Source organism: Mus pahari, chromosome X (genome assembly GCF_900095145.1).
Source record: "Mus pahari chromosome X, PAHARI_EIJ_v1.1, whole genome shotgun sequence".
Lineage (NCBI taxonomy): Eukaryota > Metazoa > Chordata > Mammalia > Rodentia > Muridae > Mus > Mus pahari.
Genome location: NC_034613.1, coordinates 92,297,789 through 92,309,259, shown reverse-complemented (window position 1 = coordinate 92,309,259; position 11,471 = coordinate 92,297,789). Strand labels below are relative to the sequence as shown.

At 38.6% G+C, this 11,471-nt stretch overlaps 1 protein-coding gene across 3 annotated transcripts in view; it reads left to right on the top strand.

Moving 5' to 3' along the window:
• Window positions 1-8,515: 8,515 nt before the first annotated feature.
• The window catches only part of Cysltr1 (cysteinyl leukotriene receptor 1), a 27,440-nt gene continuing 24,484 nt past the window's right edge, over window positions 8,516-11,471 (top strand). For 2 of the 3 annotated variants that reach the window (XM_021188499.2, XM_021188498.1), the window contains exon 1: window positions 8,516-8,962. The gene's annotated coding sequence lies outside the window, so the exon portion shown is untranslated. The remainder of the gene's footprint in view (window positions 8,963-11,471) is intronic. The other variant, XM_029534300.1, reaches the window with a different exon arrangement.

Here is an 11,471-nt window from a genome sequence, read left to right as displayed (position 1 = left end):
TTTGCTTCTATCGACGAGGCCAAAGAGACCGGAAGAGAACTGGGCATTCCTTTTTTGAACAGTGCCCATTCTTAATGTCTACAATATTACCCTTCTTGTAGATTCGCATGTGCGTGGCCAAAGTAACAACTCCATGTTTCCTAAAAGGCCTAAAGAACATATAGCAAGTGCCCTCCTCTTTCCTTTTGTCTTGGTCTTTTTGTGAGTTATTAGAAGATGGCTGCCGCAGGGCTATATTATGGTTATAATAATGCTAAGTTTGTTGAGAGGTAGAAAGGTCACCATTTGAAAATTAAGCATAGAAAATATAATGTGGTACACAGAACCAAATAGAAATATTACAACAATTTCAACCATAAAAAGAAAAGAGTTTAAAAATTATGTCATATTTTCTTGTTTTAACTAATGTTTAAATCAACAATATTTAATATTAAATGGTGTGAATTAAATTATATTGCAAATTATAACTTAATGAATATGACACAAAATCTAATATCACTATAATATAGACTTAACTTCAGAAAAAGAGTCAATCTTGGGCCGTTAGTCTTGGAAGAGTTATGGAGGTGAACTTGTTGAACATGTCAGTGTTCCAGGGGAAGTTAACATGAAAAAAAAGACTATTTTAAATTAATGAATGAGCATAAATTTTTATAATATTACCTTCAATGGGCTTTAAAAGAGACATCTCTACAATACTGTGCTCAACCAGCTGAGCTATGGAAGGACATTAATGAATATTTAAATAAGCAACATCACACAAATAAGATACAGCATTAAGGACAGAAGCAGATACCCAAAGCTAAACATTAGACTGAGGGTGGAGACACCTTATGGAAGAGTTGGGAGAAGGATCAAAGGCCCACTAATAGATGGAAACTCTACAGGAACACTAACAGAGTCAACAAGCCTGGACACTTGGGAGCTCTCAGAATCTGAGTCACCAACCAGTGAACATGTAGGGGCTGGAACAAGCACCCCACGTTACCCCACCCCCAGCACATATGTAGCACATAGGCAACACAATTTTCGTTGCTGTCCTATCTGGCTTCAGTGGGAGAGGATTCACCTAATCTGGCAGAGAATTGTTGTGCCCGGGTAGGAGGATACGTATAGGGGCCCCACCCTCTCAGAGGAAAAGGGGAGAGAGGGTGGGGAAAGGGACTCAGTGAGGGAGGGAAAAGAAAAGGGAGCAGAGTTTGGAAAATAAATACATAAGAAAAAAGATGCAGCATTAATGTTCTAAAGAAAATAAATTGCACAAGTTGAAGTTAATGATTGCATTTTTTTTTCTGATGTGCCAAAATCAAAAGTGGAAATTGCACTTAAAAAGTACACTGTATTCTGTAGTAATTATTCGGGAAAGTTTTTCTAATTGTGCATTTGTAAGTCAAGAACAAAGAGTAACTTCCCAACAAATATTTATTGCTCAAAGAAACCAACCTGGAAGGGAATAGAAGCACTGCATAGTTGGAAACCAAAAAGAGCAAAAGAAAGAAAAGATAGCTCTACATGGAAGAAAAGTCAAAAGGCTCTGTTTATTCCCCAATTTTCCTCAGGGCTGGCCCTGCCATGTTTCTAGGCATCTTTCTTTGTGTAAGAAAGCATTGACCTTGGCTCCCCTGGGTCACTTAGTGTAACAAGGCTCTCTGCAGCATTCTCCAAGCTCAGAAAGGAGGCAGCAGTTATGAAATGTGGGAGACTTATTTATATAGAATGCTATCGGCCCTTCCTGTATAAAACAGGAAGGAAGGGAAGAACTGACAGTTAAAAACCCAAAAGGAGTCCAACGAGATGGTGTTTTTATCTAGGGAACAAAATGGAAAGCTTTTAGTGTCCATTTCGACTGCTCACGGCTATAAGTTCATATGTTTCTTTGCTTGTCTAAAATATTGAACACAAGAAAGCCTAGAGATTGAATAGCTATTAGAAACAAGAACATGCTTCATTTAGAAGTCAAAGCACGTTAGAATCATTTCAGAGGAGAGAGAAACCCATAACGTTTTGGTGTGAGAGAGAAAGTTCAAAACCACCAGAGCCAATACTAAAATGATAGCAAATAATAATCTCAGAATTATTTGCTCCCAGCTTCAAAACACTTCACAAACAGTGTTTGCTTAACATTGAGAAAGAGAAAGGTAATAGTTTAAACTTTCTTTTTAGAGATTTAACAAGCCTGGCAGTGGTGGCGCATGCCTTTAATCCCAGCACTTGGTAGGCAGAGGCAGGCGGATTTCTGAGTTTGAGGCCAGCCTGGTATACAGAGTGAGTCCCAGGACAGCCAAGAATAAACCCTGTCTCGAAAAACACAAGCAAACAAAAAACGAAAGAGAGAGAGAGAGAAATTTAACAAATAAACTTTCACTTCTTACTGGGCATTCAGCATTTTCTTTTTTTCCTTGTCTCATGAGGAACGTGTTCAACTAAAAACCAGTCATCTATTAGTGACCCACATGGTTTTACCCACATTTTCTGTATGCATAGGAAATACCACTCTGTTATCTAAATACATTTAAGATTGATGCACCCTGGCATGTGCCAAGTCAAAAATAATGAAACTAAACAAACTAGGTCCAGATTTTATAAGCAAATAAATTAAACATCTCGAGATCCAGCTGAGCCATGTGAGACATACATCATCTTTTCTGTTCTCTAAAATCCATAATGAAAAAAATCTTCATTTATGGTTTTCTTTTTTTTAATTAAGGTCAAAACCTCAATTATGTAATCTAGGCTCCATCTGGCCAAGAGTAAGATGCCTCTGAATAGAATATAGACACACATATTTATTAAGAGATAATGATAAATAAAATCATTGCTGATCATCTGTATGCAAAAAATACATTAAAAAATCAAGTGGCTGTAAAAGTATTTTCAAAAATCGAGATCCTATTTTGAATTCAAGTAGATATCAATATTACCAAATCACCAATTCCAAGATGTGAAAAAGTTCTTATGACTTGAAACCAGAAATCATTCTTTGGAATACTCTCTAATTATAGGCTGAAATTTTTAGAATATAAATAATCCTGAAAGAACAAAAACTATAATATGAACCAAAAATTACATTTATTGGAAATATAATTTTTGACAGAAAATATTACATTTAGGCCTCATAAGACAGTAGTTTCATTTTGTAAACCAAAGATCTGAGAAGCCAAGAAGTATAATCAGTTACCCAAAGCATAACTCATCAATGATAAACAGAACTTTTAGGCCAGATCTATCTCCAGAGTTTAAGGTGTTAACTATCAACTAACGTACACAATCTCTTGGAATACAGCTTCTCTTCCTATTACCTCTTGCTCTATATGCTGGGGGAATAGTTCCAAACAGAAAAACAAAAACAAAAACAGAAACAAAAGCAAAAAATAACAACAAGAAGAAAACAATCTTTGAAAACTCAATTGAATTCAAAATTTTTGCCCAGGTCTAGCTCTGTTTCCACTTTGGTGCTAGAGACAGTACAAAGGAACCTGTTCATACTAAACAAGCACTCTACAGGGAGCTTCAGCCACTGCCCTAAAAGGTAGATACGTATCTTATCTTTTCAAATGTATTATAAGCTCTTTATTATAAGCAAACTAATTGAACCCAGTGCCTTCCATAGTGGACTACACCTGTGCCTTTCTGTTGGTATTTTTGTTTGAAAGCCAGGGCTTCTTAACAAAAGAAGGGAAGGTAGATTAAGAACTAAGCCACAAATCAAATAGTTAAACAAATTTTACTTGTTTTCTAAAGAATTTACTGGTTGCTGACGAGATAAAGGAAAGGGGCCAATGATGATTAATGAGTGCATCCCTGGGGGATTTCCCCTGCTACTAGGAAATAATCAAAAGATTATTTTTGTAGCAGTTTGCAAGGCCTTTAACTTACATTATCCCACTTTGATTCTCATCATAGTGATGAAGTATCATTACCCCATTAGTTTTACTCATTATAGTTGGAAAATATGACAATCATAACTTTTAAATATTATATCCTATGTCAAAAAGGGATAGAGCTACAGTAAACCTTGATCTTACAACTCCAGCTTTGACTCAAATGAGTGCCTTTATTTTACTTTCATACACTAGTTTTACAAATAGTGCTTCAGTATTGCTTAAGCAGAGAGACAGAGAGAATAACAGAGACGGAGTAAGACAGAGAATATACAAATACACCTGGCAAATGCCACCACTGTTGCAAACATAGTTCCAGATATAAAGTAGTTCCCCAGTTCCTTCCACTGCCAGTATAATATTCTACATGATCCCAAGTCATCTCATTTGAAAACCTTATACCAAGTCATGGGACATTTACAGTGAAAGAAGGCACTTTGGGAAGAGATGTACATGTTTTTATCTGTACCTTGCTTTCTGGGCTTTTGCTTGAGAGAGAGAGAGAGAGAGAGAGAGAGAGAGAGAGAGAGAGAGAGAGAGAGATCCAAGCTGGCCTCAAACTTGCTATGTAGCCAAGGATGACATTGAACTCATGCTGTGAGTTTCCTGACCACACCCCCCAACAGTCTCAGCTACCAAATATCCCATCAAACTAGCTCTAGTCTTCATTTCCACTAATCATCAGCTGGACACAAGGACATGCATTGTGTAAGGGAAGGTAAAACCAGAGCGGTCATCATAATTAATAGAGCTTTTATTTTGCATAACTTGTTCTTTGTGCATAACTTGTTCTTTTTACATAACTTGTTCCTTTTATGGGTACATCTGACTCATACTAACCAAATCCCCTCTTTTTCCTCACACCAGAATCTTCAAAGTCCACACATAGAATCACGCAAACTCTGGCTTGAGTAGTGCTCAGAGATACACACTGAGAGAAATGAAGACATAGTAGGGTGAAATAAAATTGTTTACACTTGATTGAAAAGGAGAGAAATGTGGGTTCTTCATGAAATATTTCCAGTTATTTATACAATGCTATAATAGTGACATGCTCTACCACAAACCAGCTATTACTTATAAGACATGGTCTAGATTGTTGTTTTAAAATACAGTAGTGATATCCATATGTGGCTATGCTACTAAGCCCCTGAAGTGTAGCTAGAGCACATAAAAGATATAGTTTTATGCTTTATTAATTTACATTCAAGTAACTAAATGTGGCTAGAAGCTATAACACTGAATAGAGTAGAAAAACATGTATAGAGAACTAGCTTAGATGATCAGCTTCATCTGTCCAGAATGGTCTACACTATTCTGTTCTTCAGGATTTTCAGTCTAATGCAGTCACACTGTCCTTAACTCACTAGGAATAACAATCAACAATATGTTATACTTACAGGCTAAGTACTAGAGCGGAAATCAATTGCTGAAGACCATGTTTCAAAAGCCAAACTGACTTTTCCTAATTTCTGTAAACAAAACCCACAGATGAATCATGCCCCCCGACCCCCATGTGTATGTGTATGTTACTGCAGGTACAGTAACACTCTTTACCCATTTCCCCAAAGCACCATTTGCATTGCTTTGCAAAACAATTTCAGTGCTAAAGGAAAATGTACACTTCTTGACTTTGTGGTGAATGAAATTCTTGTTGCTTTTGTATCATTGTGACCAAAATATCTGACAGAAAGAAATTAAGGGAGGAAAATTTGCTTTGGCTCGCCGTATCATAAAATTTCGGGATGGGGGGCGGGGTGATAGTGAATTAGGATCAGAGGACTGTGGTGGGAAAGCACACGACAGAGACCATGACAGACCAGGAGTCCAGGAAAGCTGAACCAGGAGCTGAACTTCAACATCCATCTCTAGTGACCTACTTCCAACAGGTTGGCCTCAGCTCACAAAGACTCCACAGTCCACAAATGCCACAAGCTGACAGACAAATAGTCAAAATGTGAGCTTATGGTAAGTGAATGAGAGACCTTAGTTCTAAATGGGATGTGCCCATCTAGTCTCTCCCCTCAGGGCTCAGTACAGGAACTCTGTAGAGGAGGAGAAAAGAGGGGATGGAGGACTCCAAGGAAACAGTGTCTCCCTGACACAAGGCAGTCATACTGTGGTAGCATGCACAGATCCAAGCCAGGAAGAGTCCCAGAACTGAGATGGGGAAGTGGACACAAGCTCCCATCCCCAACCCAGAAGCTACCTCCAATTAAAAAGGACTCACACAGTAAAAATAAGGTTTGTTTTCCCAATGGTGTTTCACTGAATATAAAAACCACACTTAAGGGCAGGCTCCATGCCCAACACTAGATTGTCAACACAAAACGAATGCAAAGATATTTTTGTTTATTATTTTTGTCTCACTTTGCTTTGTTTGGATATTTTGGTTTGGGTTTTTGTTTGTTTTGTTTTTTATCTTATTGATCTCTTGCTTGTATCATTTCCGATTTTGTGTGATTTTATTGTGTGCGTGTGTATGTGCGTGTGTGCATGTGTGTAAAGAAGTGTGTAAAGACTTTTTTAAAGATTTATTTATTTAATATATGGAAGTACACTGTAGTGGGCTTCAGACACTCCAGAAGAGGGCGTCAGATCTTGTTGCAGATGGTTGTGAGNCACCATGTGATTGCTGGGATTTGAACTCAGGACCTTTGGAAGAGCAGTCGGGTGCTCTTACCCACTGAGCCATCTCACAAGCCTAAAGACATTTTTTTTTATTTTTGTTTTCTTCACGTGTGTGTGTGTGTGTGTGTGTGTGTGTGTGTGTGTGTCATTTCTCATGTTCTTTCTTTGTTTCTTTTTTTTTCTTCTCAATTGTTATTTTGTTTGATCCTGGCTTTTGTATTTGCCTGTCTGTTTTCTTAAGGGAGAGAAAGAAGCAGTAGATACGGGCAGTAGGGGAGGATTTGGGAGATTAGGAAAGAGAAAACTGTTATCAGAATATATTGAATGAAAACAACTTCATTTACAATAAAAAAGGAAAATGATAAAACGTGAACCTACAAAGGACAGTTTAGCCAAAATCCACCTTGTGAGAGCTTCTTCTGTGGTCTACGTTCTTATCAGCAGCATGGGAAAGCTGAACACTATTATTTATTAAACAATCTAAACAAAGCAATGAGCGAACACCTGGAGAAAACAATAATATAACAGGAATGCCATATCTATTTCAATTAAAATTAAATCTAAACAAGGTCATTTTCCAAGCCCCTTCAGCTCTGCATCTGTATACTCTCCATAGAAGATCTGGTGGCCTACAGTTGGTATGTGAATACTACAAGACTGAAAACCCCTTAACTTTCTACCTAGTGGTGTTTTACTAAGATTCATCATCTAATATATATGCGAAGACCCATTTTCCAGCTCCCTCCTTACTTGATCTTCTCTACCACACTTTTTAAAATGTCAGAACTGAAAAGCATCTAGGAAAGTGATGGGAGGCGACAGTAGAGAGGTGTCAGTCCACCCGCTTAACATCTTCTGAAAATGTAAGGAGATAGCTGTGATGAAACTGGATGGAGAAGAAAGGATGGCGAGAGAAGGAAAGGAGAAATGCAGTCAGTTCCAGAAAACACAGTAAGATTGGAGCAGCTAATAGAAAGTGAAGCCCTGTAGGGGCGGAGGGAAAGCCTGTTCCTCCCATCACTGAGGAACAGAGACACAGCTAAAGAAATAAAGAAGTAGGGGGGTACCCCCTCGATGTCACATTAGTGGCATTAGATTAGTGGTGCTATCTTAAAGCACTTTTCTTCAGTATCTAAATATAAATACCCCTTCTGCCATAACTCAAACGCCTTGAAAACAACACATACTGGAGGGGAAGTAAAACTTCATACTCTGTATCTCTCATAAACTTCCTTGTAGATCTCAGGGGATCTCAATTCCATTGAATAAATACTGGCTAAAATAGCAGTAAAATTCCCAAGGATGGGATTAAAGTCTGCTCTTGAATCCAAATGTTTTTTTCCCTTTGAAATGTTCTTGGATGACCTTTTCTCCCAAGCATCATCATTGCCACTGCATTCAAGGATTCCGTGGAAGAGGATGAAGAGTGACTGTAAAGTCATTAGGCTGCCTAAAGATAGAAAAATTGAGAAATTTCTTTCTTGTAGCCCATAACTGGCCAGAAAGCCACTGTTATAAGGACATTTACAAGTCCTTCCAACTAGTTATTAATAATGAGGGTACATTTACACAATGTTTCATATATATATCAACACAGGACTTTTATAGTAAAATTCAAAGTAGTTCATTCATCCAGTTTACTTCAAAATCTTATCAATTTGTCTTCAACATCAAATCACACCTCGGGTTCTAATTCGCACACTCTAGATTGGCATGTCCTTTTTCTCCTAGGATATGAGACAATCAAAAAGAAAAATGCTTTACAAAATTCTTATAGAATCACAAATTTCATGAAGGAGAGGGACACACACACAGCCTGTGAAGGAGAGAGCGAATATGGAAAGAGAGGTAAAGCGGAAGTATATCTTAAGATCAAGTTTCACATAATGCCAGATATATTAGCATATACTGGTAGGATTATCTTTTCCCCGCCTACAAATAGCCTAAGCACCCTCCAGTCATAAAAATCAGAGAGAAGTAAGCTGAAGAGCAGACACTCCTCACTTCCCACCTCAGAGCAGCTGCATGACTTCCTGAGAATTCTATTGCAGTAGCCAGAGATAAACACTCATTTGTGCATATAACGTGCAAGTCTCCAGTTTCTATTCTTCTTCCTTCTCTGCTCTTTCCCTTCCCCCACTTTGAACCAGGGAAGCTAAACTCTGGCGGGGTTGAAGCGGCTTGAGAAGTACTAAGAAAGAGGAAGAAGAATCGGGGTCTATTGGCTAGCAAATGTGCCATGCCCTGACCTCTCTCCTCTGGAAAAGAAACATTCCTAAAGAGCAGGAGCCCTGTGAATGGAGTGCACCATCCAGAGTATCCAGACCTATTTTTGTAGCTCTCCATCCAGGGTTAGCTCACCAGGAGACTAGCAGGTTGGAATTTCTGAAGATTTGGATCTTGCTTCAGGGAGCAAAAGGACCTTAAACTGTGAAGCTTGGAATCAGCAGGTAAGAAAATTGGGTTGGGTGGAGCAAAGTTGAACTGATGGCAGATTCTACCAAATGCCTCAGAGATTGTGGATAACTGCTCTGCCTTATCTGCCTTGAATTAAGCTGCTAATCTGAACATCTGCATTCTTTCGGCTTTGGTTCTTGGCCAGAGATCTGATCATCTAATCAGCCTGTCAGCAAGTGTAGCTCACTGCCTCTGTTGCAGGCTCAAAATGGCAAACTGTTGAGGTGGCATTCCTCAAGCCTCCACCACCTTTACAACTCAGTCAGAAGTGCAAAATAGGCCTTAAGCTCCCATCTTAAGGCTACCGTGGAGCTTCTGTGATGCAGTGATAAATGCCTTTAAATGTGGAAAGAAAGTGTTCAGCGGCTGCTGCTGCTGCTGCTGCTGCTGCTGCTGCTGCTGCTGCTGCTGCTGCTGCTGCTGCTGCTGCTGCTGCTGCAGGTAAACCAAACAGTTGGGGGCCGACCTAGACTTTTCACAAGGCACTTTCATGCTTTGTTTTCTTCTTACTTAATTCACTTCACATCCTACTCAAAGTTTCACACTTTTAACCTTCTTGGCATCCTATAATTGAGACAGGATGTCCCTCTTCTCCCCACTCCCTCATTCTCATCATAGTTCTCATTCTACCCTCCCCAGCCCCCTCTCTTAGGTAAAAGAGAAAAGTGACTCAGACAGGTTAAGGAATTTCCTTGCAACACACCACGCTGCTAGAAACTGGCAATTTGACTCAAGACTCCAAAAAGAAAGCCCTATCAACTTACAGACAACTAGTAGAAATACCTAAGACCTACTTTGTAACTTAGTGCTAAACTCACCAGGTTAACATTAGACTAAGAAATCAATCAATTTAATCAACCACCTGGGACAAGAACGTTTTTGTCTTCTTAGCTATTTTCAATGGTATGCAAATAGACTGGCAGGCACTACCTCTTTAAATCCAGTGGTTCTAAATCCCTGTCTCTGCAATTGTTTGAAATCAAGGAGATCAAACTACCATATATTTAGAGGGCAACTAACTTGGATCTGTTTTTATAGTGCTTTAAGAATGACAGCAAACATTTTATAAAGATTTATAAAGTACTATGATCAGAGTATATTTTAGATAAAATTGTGTCTACACAATTTTAAATTTATTATATCTGTGGCATCAAGTTTAAGTCACTGGAAAATTATTTCCTCTCATTATTTTACAATTAGTACCCCAATCGTGACTAAAATTTGCCTGTGTCTACATAGTAAATAAGCATAATCAAAATATTACGTTTACATTTATCTCTTTTAATAATACTGCTCCTCGTTCTCTGAAAGTCCTAATTATGCTGGTCATTCGAGTCCTACAAAAAAAATAATCTAGACCATGATTTGATCAATTAAAACAGAAAATGTCACAGACTGGAGCAAGGCTAAGCTAGCCCTGTCAGAGTCTTCCTGATTTACTGTTAGCCTTTTTCACTTCCCATTACCTGTCCCCTCCTAACTTGAATCAAACCTGATGCATTAATAAACTCTATCTGAGAAAAATGATTCTTCTATGGCCCAGGGAATTATTAATTGGCCTTTGGTGTACCGTGGGCTGATAATGAGGAATCCTAAAGAACTCAAATAACATGTCAAATTTGGGAACCTTGTTATCATGTAATACTTTCTCAGTTAGTATAGCTCTTTCTCTCTGGGCTTCCAGTTTTATTTTGGAGGTGAGAAGTTTGAACACAGGCTTCTGAGCATTCTCAGCAACCACTCTACCACTGAGCGAAAAATAACAGAAAGGAAATTAAAAGTTCAGAGTTAGGTTCATGATAGTGGAAATGGAATGAAGAACTCAAGAGATCTGTAAGAGAAAGACCAAATGGAAGTTGTGAAGTATTAGACTACAGGCATTGTTAGAATAACTGAGAAGTTACTCCAAGATAGTAATCCTGTAGAACACAGGCCCAGGCCGTGGTATTAATACTATTGATAGCAACAGGTAACTTGAGGTAAAAGTGAGAATGCATTACATGATGAGCTCTTGAGTTTGGGGTGATGGCAAGAATCCAAGGAGAAATGTCTGAGAGTGATTAGAAATTAATGACAGATAAAACCAATGTTAAATCTATGGAATGTAATAACAAAGGATAATAAAAACCCAAAGTACTGGCAGTGGTGGTGCATGCCTTTAATCCCAGCACTCAGGAGGCAGAGGCAGGAAGGTCTCTGAGTTCGAGGCCAGCTTGATCAACAAAGCGAGTTCCAGAACAGCTAGGGCTACAAAGAGAAACCCCATTGTCAAAGAACTAACAAACAGAAACCCAAAATATATTTTCAGTGAACAAATTAAGGTATGAAGATGTCAGTGCCTACATCTACAGGCAAAAGAAAGAAGAGAGTCTACAGAAATGTAACCCACAGAAGATAATTACCATTCTTCCCAAAAGCCAAGAGTCTTGAGTGAACGTATCAGGTTCTCTCTCTCTCTCTCTCTCTCTCTCTCTCTCTCTCTCTCTCTCTCTCTCTCTCTCT